The sequence below is a fragment of the Mauremys mutica genome, chromosome 22 (genome assembly GCF_020497125.1).
Source record: "Mauremys mutica isolate MM-2020 ecotype Southern chromosome 22, ASM2049712v1, whole genome shotgun sequence".
Lineage (NCBI taxonomy): Eukaryota > Metazoa > Chordata > Testudines > Geoemydidae > Mauremys > Mauremys mutica.
Window position 1 is genome coordinate 23,773,528 of NC_059093.1, and position 13,850 is coordinate 23,787,377.

The 13,850-nt window shown below is 47.5% G+C and overlaps 1 non-coding gene across 1 annotated transcript; it reads left to right on the forward strand.

Annotated features, from left to right (window-relative positions):
- The first annotated feature begins 4,884 nt into the window (after nucleotides 1–4,884).
- Nucleotides 4,885–4,957, forward strand: TRNAC-ACA. Its single transcript has one exon. It is a non-coding gene; the product is annotated as a tRNA-Cys (tRNA).
- Nucleotides 4,958–13,850: the final 8,893 nt, after the last annotated feature.

The window sequence follows — 13,850 nt, forward strand, 5'->3', positions numbered from 1 at the left end:
GAGCAGTCCCCCAGAAATGGCATCTTCCACTTGACAAATGCTTTCTAGACCCATCAGTAGCAAACACTTAATACTAGTGTTTGTCTGAGAATAGAAGGAAGGGGAGCATTTACTCCGACACCTCAGTGAGTGACACAGACAGAAAGAGCAAGGCTGTCCTGAAAGAGAATGGGTCTGTCTGGAGACAAAGCAGAACCTGAGAATGAGCAACAGTGTGAAAAGAAGAACTTCAAATGTGTGTTAGGTGTTAGTTAGGTTGGTCTGACAAATTTCAAGAAAATACCAATGCTCGTAGACTGATGCGGACACTGGCTGCTTCTGATCTTTTACTGAGAGTTCATTGAGAAATATTTTCCTTAACTAGGTTATGGAATATTGGGTGGGCTATGAAGGCACCATTCCTCCTGCTTTCGCCCTTCGAGACAACACGGCTACATGGCATGCGGCCAGTGCTCACCTTCCAGTCAACTGCTAGGGAAGACAACACAGACAGGGACGGCAGCAGGGCAGACTGGAGCTCCATGGAGATGGTGGGACCAGGTCTCATCAATGGGGAGGTGGCCACCCCACCATGCACAAGGCTGAGCCAGTAAGTGCGGCGTGTGCTCCACGGTGCCCCTACTCCCTGCATGTGGTGGTGGGGGGCAGTTACTGAGTTCGGTTGGTTTGGGAAATTTAGGGCTTGGCTACACTTGCAGAGGTAGAGCGCTGGGAGTTAAACCACAGCAGGGAAACCGCTGCCGTGTGTTCACACTGACAGCTGCAAGCGCACTGGAGTGGCCACATTAGCAGCTCTGGCAATGCCACAGAGAGCAGTGCACTGTGGTAACTATCCCAGTGTGCAAGTGGCTGCAACGTGCTTTTCAAATGGGGGACGGGGGTGGAGTGTGACAGGGAGTGTGTTGTGTGTACGTGGGGGGAATGACAGTGTGTTTGGGGGCTGAGAGTGTGTCAGCATGCTGTCTTGTGTGTTCGGACAGCAGCAGACCCCCCCTCCCCCCCCACACACACATTCACAAGAGCAGCATTCCACACTAATGGTTGCTTTGTCCCGGAGCAGATAAGCAGCCGGCTGTCAGAAATGGAGCTTTGAAAGGGGATATCCGCATGCCTGCAGCCGATTTCAAAACAATGACCAGAGTGGGCACTTGACTTCAGGGGATTATGGGACATTTCCTGAGGCCAAACACAGTGCAGTGATGCAACACATCATCCACACTGATGCCCGGGTATTTCAGCAAGGCTCAGCAAGCTTTATGATTCTCATGGAGGTGGATTACCAGGAGAGCTCCAGCTGCAGAGCCCAGGCACTCCATGTGCCTTGCGAGTGTGGACACCTCAGGAGTTAGGGCGCCCGGGGCTGCTTTAATGCGCTCTAACTTGCAAGTGTAGCCAAGCCCCTAGGCTATGTCATTTGTGTGACTTACTTGTGCTATTGTAATAAATACAATAGACGTGCAATGGTCAGAAATTGCACCAGCAGAGATGTATATTGCAGGGAAACCATAAGGAAATTAAGAGTTTAAATTATCCTGCACATGTCCCGCGTCCCACTAAAATGAATCCAACCCACAGGGCACGTGGGCAGAAGTATCGTTATCAGGATGCTACATTGTTAGCGCAGTAAATGAAGCTGCAAAATAAATGATGTTTAAATGACCTCACTCTATTTTTTACAATCCTGTGTTAAGAGGTAATAGATACAGATGGACACCAGGCAGGGTTGTTTGGAGGATGAAGCCTTTATGCTTCCATCGCCCACCACTGTCAAGTTTTAGCCAATTAGGACAAGTCAGCAAATAAGAACAACCTCAGGTGTCAGTAACTGCTGCAGGTAGCAAAGTCCTACAGGGAGCAGTTTCTGGCACTACACCTGCGCAGCTCTGCTCCCCAGCTCTTCTCGGGCTCCTGCTCTCTCCTTAGCTCTGCCCCACTCTGGCCCAGGCAGTTCCAGCTCCCACGGAGGATGGGACCCCCTGGCCTGGTGACTCCCTCATTACACTGCCTGGCCTGTCAGTGCAGCTAACTTGGAGCTTTGGCCTCTCCCCATTGCCCCTGGGGACTGTCAGTCTCAGGGTCCTGATTTCCCATTGGCCCTTCACCCTTCTATTGGGACTGGGAAGTAGGCAACCAAACCCCACTCTAAGTTTTAGTAAAGGGTCAACAGTCCCTTACTCGAGCCGGCCCCGTGAGGGTCACCGGTGCACAGAGACAGCAGCATGAGCTGGTCCCATGGTGTAATGTTCCATGGGCATCCTACTAGATTACCAGCTGCTTTTCAACTGCAGGGTGGAGACTGTTTGTGTGTGGGGAGAGACAGTGAGTGTGTTCGGGAAGAGTGAGTGTGTTTCGGTAGGAGCGGATCATTATTATCCCTCCTTGAAAAAGGGAGAAGCTAAGGCTGAGAAAGGAGAATTGACTTGTCTTAGGTCACACAGCCAGTCAGTGGCAGAGTTGGGAATAGGACCCAAGAGCCCTGATTTTCAAACTAACCATCAGATCTTGAATTTCAGACATTGAATGACCTGAGTAAAGTGCTCTCTGATGAGCTCCACACCAACAACAGTGCTCAGTAATTATTCAGCAAGTATTTCAGGAGAACTGCAGTGTTAGAGAGAATCATGAACTGCTCAGAGACCATTAATGCAGAGAAGCAGCAAAATTCATCAAACATAGAACTGGTTCTGACTTATTTCCTTGGTCTTAAAAGAGAACAATAAGGACCTGAGTCTCCTCCCTATCAATAACCCCCTGCTCAGCCAATCAGGGTAGAGACTGAGGACGAGAAGCTGAGGGTTCCCACCAGAGAACCCAAAGGATGGTCCAGGTCACCGGTGGGGATCACTGCCCGAGCACTATTTCAGCCCCACATTTTTGGGTGGACCTCCCAGAGTGGGAGCTGCCGAGCACTCCCCCGCAACACACACACACACACACACACACACACTGCTCCTGGTGTTGGGAGGGTAACAGGTGAAAGGACAAAAGAAGCAAGAGACAAAGAGAAAGGAGGGAGGGAGGGAGGGATGGAGGAAAAGGTGAAACAAAAAGGAGAAACCCTAATGTCCCCAGTGATTCTAAGGGACAAAATCCCAGGTGTGGAATAAAATTCTGCCTCCTTAAGCTCGTGTTTTCCATGCCTAGAATTCAACTGTCACCAGATGGATCAGACTGAACAGGTTTCAAACCTCGAGGAGGCTCTTACCTTCTAAACAGGGACGGCTGTTTTCTAATAAAATCACTAAAAGGGAAGGAGAAAACTCGAAAGAGGTTCCTCCTGGCGCTCACGTACGTGAACCCGAATACTCTCTCAGTCCTCAAAGGGAGACCTGGAGAAGGAGACTTGCTGAAGCAAAGCCACAGGGGTCTCTGAGGTTTCCCTGGCCCCTCGCCCCTGTCCTGCCTGGCTGATGTCAGCATCTCTCTGTGAGGTCACCACCTCCCCACCACCTTTGACCAATAGTCTGAGGTCCTGCAAAAGGCCTTTGTGATGTCACTGCCACACCCCTCCCTTGCTGTGCTAATGTCCTGCCCCTGGCCAGGCACTTTGGAGGTTTGAGCTACTCCCTGTGGATCACCCCACTCAAGGAGCGTTCGTTCTAGGCAGCAAGCCGGTAGTTTGGGATCATCTGCACATTTTGTCAGCTCACTGTTTAGCAGATAACTAAAGCCACATCACCCTTTATCTTAGGCCTAGATTGAGAGTGAGACAAGACCCAGCTCCATTGAAATTAAAGAACCACAACTTCTTCTGTAGTTGGCAGGACTCAAAACTGCACAGGGAGACACCAAGGGATTTCTAGTCCATTGCCTTAACCACGCAGCCACAACTATTTGCTTGATATGTAGCTCTCACTACACTCTAGTTCTGTTCTCACTGAGTGCTCAGTTCCAGTTGTTTCCTGAAACCAGCTTCCACAACACACACACTGCTGTGCTCTTTTGTAAGTGTGTCCATGGCTGAACAGCAAGAATTCCTGGTCCTTTCCCTTCTGGCTGGAGCATGAGGAGAGTGTGTTTGTGGCTAATGACGTTGCTGTAGCTTGTTGTCCATTTCCTGCCTTGATTATTCAGACAGTCCCTTTCCCGTCATATCCCCAGTACACCAGTGATTGCGATAGCAGGGGCCAGGTTTTCTCTGGGGCACTGAGCTTTGCCAGGGGGTTGGTGGCTCCTTTCTTTCCTCACCCTGGAATAAACTCAGCTTTTTATTCCATCCTTGATGTTTCAAGGAATAACAACAGATGACCAAAGAAAGAGGTGGACAGGGTGGGTCGCAAGGGAGGGGCAGAGAGGTGTAGACGCCCCACCTGCCCCCCCCGGCAGCCCTGCCCTCAGCCTCTCCTCGTAACTCCTCTGCCCCCTAATCATGTTTGTTGGCCTCCCCTAGACTCTCTCCAATTTGTTTCTGTAGTCGGGGCGGGGGGAGAGAACTGGATGCAATGGTCCAGATGTGGCCTCACCAGTGCTGACTAGAGGGGAATAATCACTTCCCTCCATCTGCTGGCAACACTCCTACTAATCCAGCCCAATATGACCAGTTACACATATTGAATGCAGACACAGCAATATCTGATACATTGGTTCCTGTCCATTCAGGAGGTTATTTCCCACCTATTCATAAATAATGAAGCTGCTCTAAGCAGTGGGGAGAGAGCTGTCCCGTCCGTGCAGTTAACCCATCTCCCCGAGAGGTGGTAGCTATGTCAGTGGGGGGAAGCTATGCTGGTGGGTGTGCAAGCTGTGGTGTCTACATGTGTATATAAAGTTTAATCAAACCCCATTTTTAAAACCCCTGTGGCCTGGGAATAGAAAAGGAGCTCTCTGAGGCAGAGCCCGTCCTTCAAAATCCTTAAGATCACTGACTTGCCAATGCAAATGTCATGGGGGTATAGCTCAGTGGTAGAGTGTTTGACTACAAATCAAATGGTCCTTAGTTCAAATCTAAGTGCCCCAATTTCTTCAATAAAAATAATTCTATTCCCAGTATGCTCAGAAGCTCCACTAAATAGGGATCCCTGAAATGAATGGACACACTCAATGTTTGCCTGTGCAAATGCATAAAAACCTAGCAAACATGTCCCCAGCTGAAATCAGTTCCAATCCTAAGTGTCTTGGTTCGTTTTCATCAACGAAACAAAGGCCCATGAAGACACATTTGCAGGTCCTTGGCCTCTGTGGGCTACAATGTGCAGAAGAACAAGAACCACATCCACGTGGGAGGCATGGACTAGTCTGTATTACATTTGGTAAGTAAGTTGCCATTGGGACTGAAAACTCTACTGGGGGTGGACAGGAGCCTGTTACAAAACTAAAATAACCAAGATTTACAAACTCCCTGTTACACATTCAAACCTCTCTTTGTGCACACGACATCAACTGGGGCTCTAATAAATGGCAGCCTTCCTTTAACACAGATTGTTGTTCCTTGTGACTTTCAGATACATTTGAATGGCAGCTGTTTAGAGGTCATGTGCTGCTAGTTCATGAGCAGCAGCAGAGTCTCTGTACGTTTACCAACCGTAGAGCTGGGTGTGTCTGCATCCAAGTAACTGCAGAGTCAGTGTAGTACCAGACAGTTAATTGCACAGTCTCACTTTCTGGTCTCATTGATCATTTGGGTAGAAACAGCAATGGTTTGGTGGGTTTTTTTTTCTCCTTCCTTTTCTCCTAAGGAATGTGTGATCTTGAGCATGTTAGTTTAAGTTCCCTGTGGGTCAGGAAAATTCCATCTCCTTGAAATAGCTGGGGAAGTGACCTGTTTGTATAACCTAGACTAAAGGAGCTTTTGTAAAGCAGTTTCATCTTTAAATATGCTGGGATAAAAATAGTAAATAGTAAATTCCACAGCCAGACACCAGGCCAGGATCAATTGATGGGGCCAGGGTCAATTAATTACAGAAGAAACAAACTCTTGGGAAGTAGCTGTAATTTGTCCCCAAACCTTTCCTTGTTCTCATATGCTATCAGGGATTCTCTTCTAGAGGGCAGAGCTAAGGTTATCTGGGCATGTAACCTCACTCTGTATTCCCTGTTTCTCCAGAGTTTGAGTTTTATTGAACTCGATGTTCTGGAAGGTAAGAGATAGTCACAGTCAAAGTTAACTCTGTGCTAACAAAGGTTTTGTTGGAGGCAAATAATGAGACTAATACCTCACTGCGGTAATTCCACTGACTTCAGTGTACTCTTTCCCCATTTCTAGTTCCAAAAAAATAAGCAAATTAAAACAACTTTGAGACCTAAAATGCTGTGAGAAAATGGAAATTTTAGTAGCTCAAATAATTGAGTTTCTTCTGTGTCTTGTGCGTGTGTAAATGGCATGTTAATTTATAAGCACATCTTTCTTAACTTCTTTAAATATTCTGTAGTACATTGACTAGATCATGTGGGTTCTTCAATGCAGTGAGGTTTTCATGCATTGCCTAATACATATTTTTCATATTATGTAAATGAACACAACTCATTGAACACAAAATTATGTATTTCATGCTGTGAACTGTGTCGGTAGCTCAAATTAATAGGTTTATTTTCTCTCTCTCTTTCTCTCTCTGTGAGGCACAACAAAATAATTTAGTGATGCTGAAAATGTTCCCTTCTCCTCCAGAACTGCCTTGGAATCACCTTCCCTTTGTAAATTAATTTGCCCCTGTGTCTCTACAAGGAAAATATAGTTTCTATGAAAAAAACACAAATTTTTAATTAAAGGGACTGAGACAGAATAGGTTACTCACACATAGGTTGGAGGTTTGTTATAGAAGTGGTTGGGTGAGATTCTGTGGCCTGCGTTGTGCAGGAGGTCAGACTAGATGATCATAATGGTCCCTTCTGACCTTAAAGTCTATGAGTCTATGAGAATAGCCACATGATGGTGACACATCAGGAATGCAAAGCAACAGGTTCCTGGTTTGCACATTGATGGTGACAAGGGATTAAACTCGACTCCCTTCTTTCCACAGACACATTTGTTTTATTCTCTGAGGTCAAACATAAGTTTAAATGTTGTACTTAGTCCTCTGCCTTGTAGCTTCAACAGCCGCAGATGCAAGATGAGTTACTGCAGCCTAGACCTTGTGTCCATGTTTAGGTGGTTTTCACCTTAACGTTCAAGCAGCTCCCAGTAATGTCCGGAGCTCCCCAAGTGCCACTGACAGCTGAGCTCTTCCTGCCCACTGAGCCCAGCCCAGACAGTGGGTGGGGGGTGACTTTGTACGCAAATAACTGACAGTGCCAAGCAAGGAGCAAAGAAATGTTTGCTTCAGTCACTAGGTCTGTGTTTCTATTGCTCGTTTGCTCTCTCCCCTTCCCTGATAAGGAGCAACGGTAAGAGAAGAAGAGGTTAAAACATGTGCTAGGTGGTGGCTGGGTTTGGATGACAAATTTAAAACCATCACAGCGCCCTCTAGTGTGACACTGACACCATCAGATTCTCACCTTTCACTCACACTTCATTAATAACAGTTTCCCTGAACTACTTTGCTGTGATTATTTCAATAGCTCCTACACCGATACCTGCTGCCCCTTCTGGCTGGTTAATTGCACTATTTGGAACCTGCTCCTAAAATTACACCCTTCCTGGGAGCAAGATTCAGAACTGCCCAAGGAAACCCCATTGGGTTTCAAGTGCAGCCCAGGCAGGGTGGCAAGGGGACAGCACAGGGGTCTCAGAGCTTCTTCTTCCTCCTCACAGAGAGAAGGTTAAGGGGGGCCACTAGTTATGACTCCTGGGTTTTAGTCCTGGCTGTGGGAGGAAAGGGGTGTTTAGTGGATTAGAGTTGGGGGCTTAGGAATCAAAGAGGAAACATCTCCCTTTTCAGCTTCAATGCACATTGAACAAGAACATGACTTCTCATCTCTTCGGTTTCAGAGGAGCAGCTGTGTTAGTTTGTATCCTCAAAAAGAACAGGAGTACCTGTGACACCTTAGAGACTAACAAATTTCGTAGGTTCTGTTGCCATCATGTGGCCATTTCATTTCACTTCTTATTGTTAAAAGGTCTGGGTACTTCAATGAGGCTAATCATCTAGTGGAACAAGCTCTGCAAGGGAAGTGGTTAATTCCCCATCACTGCCCTGTGTAAATCAAGACCGCAGCTCTTGCTGCAAGACACCTGGTGTGTGGGTGTCCCTGTTCCCCCTTCAGAACCTCTGGTACATGGTGCTTCCCTCCTCCCAGTTCAAGATCCCCATCATGTGGGTGCTCCCATCCAGGATCTCTGGTAGGTGTCTCTGTCCCCCACCCCATGAACTAGCTCCCGTGTGTGGTTTCCCCTGCCTGCCCCCGTCCCGGATCTGTGGGTGTCTCTGTTCCCCTTTTTAAGATTTGTGTTGCTTGGGTGCGTCCCTCCCCCCAAGTCAGAATCCCCAGCGTGTGGGTGCTCCCATCCCCCTCTGCAAGCTGTGTCTGTATAGAAAGAGACCGTGTCTCACTGCCTTGCCCAGGCTACGCTGCAGGGGCTATTCACAGGTGCAATCCCACTACTGATCAGCACAGGAGTTTTAACCTGCTCCGTTTCTGACCTGGGCTGGTTCACCCCTTCTTAGGCAACCTGGAGACCCCAAGCTTCCCCAGGATCACCATATTGATGCCAAACTTAGTGCGGACACCCGATCAGCACAGCCCCCTGCAGCCCAGAACTCCTAAGCTCAAGCGATCCACCGGCCTCAGCCTCCCCAAAAGCTGGGATCACAGGCACCAGCCACAGGGCCCGGCTGGTTACAGGGTCTCCCGCTTCCAACTTCAGGCTGAGCCTGGGAGCTCTGCGCTCAGAGCTGGTGGAAGTGGAGCCTGGAGCTGAGCTGATGCGCTGAGGGTTATTTGCACTGTGCACTTCACATGGAGGTGAAAACATGGGGCACAGATCTTTGAGCACAACCCTCATCCTGAGGAATGGGGGGGGGGGCTGCATAAAGAGAGACCGGCTCTCCCTGGCGGGGCTGCAGCGGCTCTTCACAGGGGCAGTCCCACTGTCTATTGGTACCAGAGTTTTGAAAGCCTCCCTTCCTGGGCTGGCTCCCCTCTCCCTAGGGGGAACTGGCGGCCCCAAACTTCCCAGAAACCAGCATAGCGAGGCCAACCTGAGCACAGACACCTGCTCAGCACCCCGGGGTGCAGACCTGAACTCCGGCAATCAGCTACGCTCAGCTGCCCACCCAACAAGCGTTACACACAGGAGCCTTTGTGCCGCGCATGTTCAGGTCCTTCCCAGCGCCAGCTTTAAACTCCGCTGCTCAGTTCTAAGCTTTGGCCACACGGGGGCAGCCCGGAGCTCAGCCAACGCCTCCCGTTGCTGGTTGCATTTCCCACTCCTCGTGGCAGGTTCACACCCCGCAGGCAGATCTCTGAATCGGAGCCGAACCGTTCCCCAAATCCAGCGCTTTAGCAGCAGCTTTGCTAGGAAAGTGCTGACGTCCCCAAGTAAAGTAAGAGCCAGAGCGCTGTGTCCAGGATCTTCTATTGGGCCCCTCATCGTGGTGTCTGACAGGCACAAGGAGAAACCAGGGAAATGTTTTCATGGCATTTAAGGGCAGAAGGGGCCATTAGCTCAGCTAGTCTGACCCCCGAATAACACAGAATTACACAATGACACACACTGATCCCACAGACCTTAGATAGATCAAAGCGTTTCAGCCCTCAGGACGGAGGCTAAACTGGGTACCAGAGGCAGCGAACAAGGGGCCCCCAAGGCAATGGCAGGGAACTGACGAGGTGAAATATGCCCAGATGATCCCAGCAGGCGACCCACCCCCATGCTACAGAGGTGGGAGTCCCTGTTCCTCCTGCCCTTAGGAATCTCTGGTGGTAAGTGGGTCCCCCCAGTTCCCCAGATAAGAATCCTCCATGTGATTTCCCTGGCTTCACCTCCAGATAAGAACATTGTGTGGAGGGGGTGGGAGGCAGGTTGTCTGGCAGATATGTGAAGGGGGACTGTGTCTCCCTGTCTGGCCCAGGCTCCTTGGAGGAAGTGATCTCAGTGTGTCTGGCTGTCTCCATTCCTCCCACCCATAAGAATCGCTGGCGTGTTGGTGCACCCTAGACCAGTAAGGATCTCTTTTGGGTGGGTGTCTCTCTCGCCCTGGTCAGGACCTCTGGGGCGTGGCTGTATAAAAAGAGACTTTGACTCAACCAGGCTGGGCTGCCATCATGGAACAGACCAGGTCCTTCTGTGGAGGTTTTGCGTTCCTCCAAGGCCGTGATCTCAGTGTGTGTGGGTGTCCCTGTCCCTTCAACCCTTAACAATCCCTGGTGCGTGGGTGCACTGGGCCCCATTACAATCCCCTCTGTCTTACCCCCCATGAGGGATCCGGTGGATGTGGGGGTTCTCCATGCTACTGGGGGTGTCTGGTGCCCCTGTCCCTCCTCGTCACACTGCACTTGAGTATAGTTATCAAACAAGCAGAAATTTATTTAACAACCGATAGAGATTTAAACCAACAAATGTGAGTGCTGGAAACCAACTGTTACCAACTAAACATAATCAGAAAATGCAACCTACACTTTTTAATAGTTACCTTTCCTATCTAAGTAGATTCTCACCTCACACTTCAGTCAATTTCACTGATTGCTAGTCCCTTGGCGCCACGGTCCTGCCTTTCATGAAGCACCACTGGTCATTAGGAATCTCCTTTGTGAATGGACCCAGAGTGTTTTTCTCCACCGTGTTAGGAACTGAATCAGTCTTTTGTCTTTATATTCACAGAAAGGACAATCTCCTCATTCTCATATTGTCCTTGTCACTTCCACAGGGTTTCGATGTCTATAATTTGTCTTTGATGGTTTTCCATTGGCTTTTCTGGGTTGGTGCAAAGGCTGACAATGGAACAATACGTCACATAACTGGCTAGCAAGGGACAGGTGCCAATTCCCTCCCACTGGAATGGGCCGTCCCCACCAAGACCGATGATTGGGGTGACTCACTTTCACAACTATACCATATGGGCATAATTTTCCATGTACTTACATTACCCCTTAACCATGACTCGGACACACCTCTCGCAGTGATTAGGAGTATCAATAATTTACAAGCTTTCAGTAGAGATCTCACTGCTATGCTTCCTGGATAAATATCATAAAAGCAGTGTATTAGGTGTGGGGAGTTTGTCAGGTCTGACACAGGAGTTGCTTGTGAAGAACAGTGACCCCTTTGCCAATTGGCACCAATGAGTTTTTGTCACAGATGCACTGAGCTATACAGTCACCCCCTGATAGAACAGAAAGGCCAGCACAAAAAACAGAGAGAGGAACAATAAGATACTAAAATGACAATGGCTGGAACTCTCCATTTCTCTCAGTCTTTGCATTCATGGGCACTAAGAGCTGTAGCTACAGTTGAGGAACCAGGTGAGCAGACAGCTGGCTCAGCCCTCCATACGAGTAACTTTCTCACATATAGGGAGATGGGTCAAAATTGGAATTGATGTTAAGGCTGTGTCTACACTTCAAACACTGGAAATATTCTTCTGACAACCCAACACTGCCTACACTGGGGCTCAGGTCACATTAACTACTTCTCTCAGTGGAGAGGACTTTTCACACCCCTGAGAGATGTGGCTATGCCAACACAGCTTTTCTACATCGACCAGCCTTTAGATGGCTTATTGACCTGAAAGACAATGGATTTCAGTCTTTTTCTTTATATTGATGGTTGATGAGTGCAGCTGTCCTACCTGCTGGACACATCCTGTGACAGATGTCAGGCCTTTCCTTTGCAAATTAGAGAAGTGGGGAAGACAGTGACCCTTACAGTCTAAGTGGGTAAAAACTTATACAACTTGTCACCTCGAGTAGCTTTCCTTTGAATAGAAATTGACTTAGAAACTAAACAAAATAAATTCTATTTGAAAACAAAATACTAAAATCTATACTGGGCCAATATTCTCTTATACACACTTTCTCACACACATTCTCCCACCCCAACCTTTGGAGTGAGGTTTTCTACCAGAACTCTTTATACTACAGGGGGTAAATTAAATCAAATTAACTATTCAAGATTAGCCACCATTTCCTGTACGACTATCAAAACAAAAAAAAAACAACTTTCAGTTTTCCAAAATACTTCAGATTATCACACATTTAGTCTCTTCTTCTTTAACCAATAACTTCACCAATAATCTCATTTTAATAGATGATAAAAACATATTCAAAGATCACAAATTCTTATCATATATGTTAGTTTTCTTCTAATGCCCACTGCCAACAACTGAACCTTGGCTCAAGATGTGGTTTGTCCCAACCACTTCTGTGAGTTCATATATCTCAGGATCTTCTGCAGTATGTGTTGGTGGAAGGGGTCTCCTATGTGGGAATCTTTGCATCATGAGGAAAAATACCTCTCGTGTCACACTTTTAATCTTTCAAAGTGAGAGAAGATAGAGAAGTGATGTAAATGCATAAAACACAAGAGAGAACTGTCTGGTCTACACTAAAGACATTTATCGGTTAACTATATTACTCCGATGTGTGAAAAATCCACACCACTGACCAATGTAGTTACACAGCCCTAACCCCCTGCGTAGATAGCTATACATCAGCAGCAGAACTTCTCCTGCCAAAAGAGCCACTGCCGCTTGCGAGGGTTGGACTAATCAAGTCCGATGAGAGAAATCTCTCCCATTGGCTGAAAGCGTCTGTAATAGCAGCGCTACAGCAGCGCAGCTACATTGGTGCAGCTGCACCAACATCAGCTTTATTGTGTAGCCATAGCATCAGACACAAAACCATAGAATCAGAACTCAACATGCGAGTATCCAGAAGTCTGAAATTGGAGCCTGATACATTCATTGCCTCATTGGTTACCATCATTTCTACAGCCTTGAAGTCCTTGTTACCCAATCAGGCAGCCAGTTTGGGATCCACGGGGAAGGAATGTCCTTTGAAGCACTCTCTCTTTAGATCCAAATGGTGAAGGATGATTGTTCTCAATGTAACCTGGCATCCTTTGGAACTGTAATCAGTGACACTGAACTAGGAAATGGAGTTGTACAAACAATTTTCCTTGGGTCACTGGTCACCATAGCTTCCTTTACTGGGGTGGAAACCAAGAACTGGATGTGGACTCTTTCAGCCCCAGCTCTTTCCAAATCCTTGGCCAGGATAAATTTACACTTCTCCAAAGTAGAATCCTTTACAAAACCTCTCCAAATCTCAGTAGTGTTAGTGAGGCTTACCAAAACATGCCCAGCTTTTCTTTAATTTGGTGGCACAGTTCCAGGCAAGGGATTGGATACAGGGCTGGATCACAATCTTCATTAGTGACCAGAGCTGGAGTTGCTATTCAAAAATAGTTATTTTTCTGCAGCTATTAGATTTCCAGAACTGATTTGATCGATATACATTTTTAGCACCTACAAAGGATAAATTCAACAAAACTCCACTTCTATTTCCTCAACATCTGCATCATGAAGGGCAGCATCTCCGATACAATAAGATTAGCTAGGAAAGATCTTCTGTAGGGCCTGGGTTACAAAGGCTTTGGAACCAAATACATGGGCATTGTGCCTAGTTCAAAAATCACTTAGCATGGAATTTTCTCCCCAGAACATCTGGGACAATATTGACTTAAACAATTGAACTACACCGTGATCATATGCACTTCCTTCAGTTAGTTCGGGTTCTGCTGTTGTTGACCATTTCTGAGTACAGACTTTAAATCACTGCTGTTTCTTTGTTAGCCTGTCCAATAAATTGGAGAGTTCTCTAATGCTGACAGAACTGCACTTCAACCTTCTCCATGACATCGTGCAGGGATGGGGAAAAAGCAAAGCTGAAGTGAGAAATGATGATTTTAGCTGTTATATCCTTGGGGCAGCCGGTGTAGGAAGCAATCACTTGAGGCCAGAGAGCAGGCAGCTAAC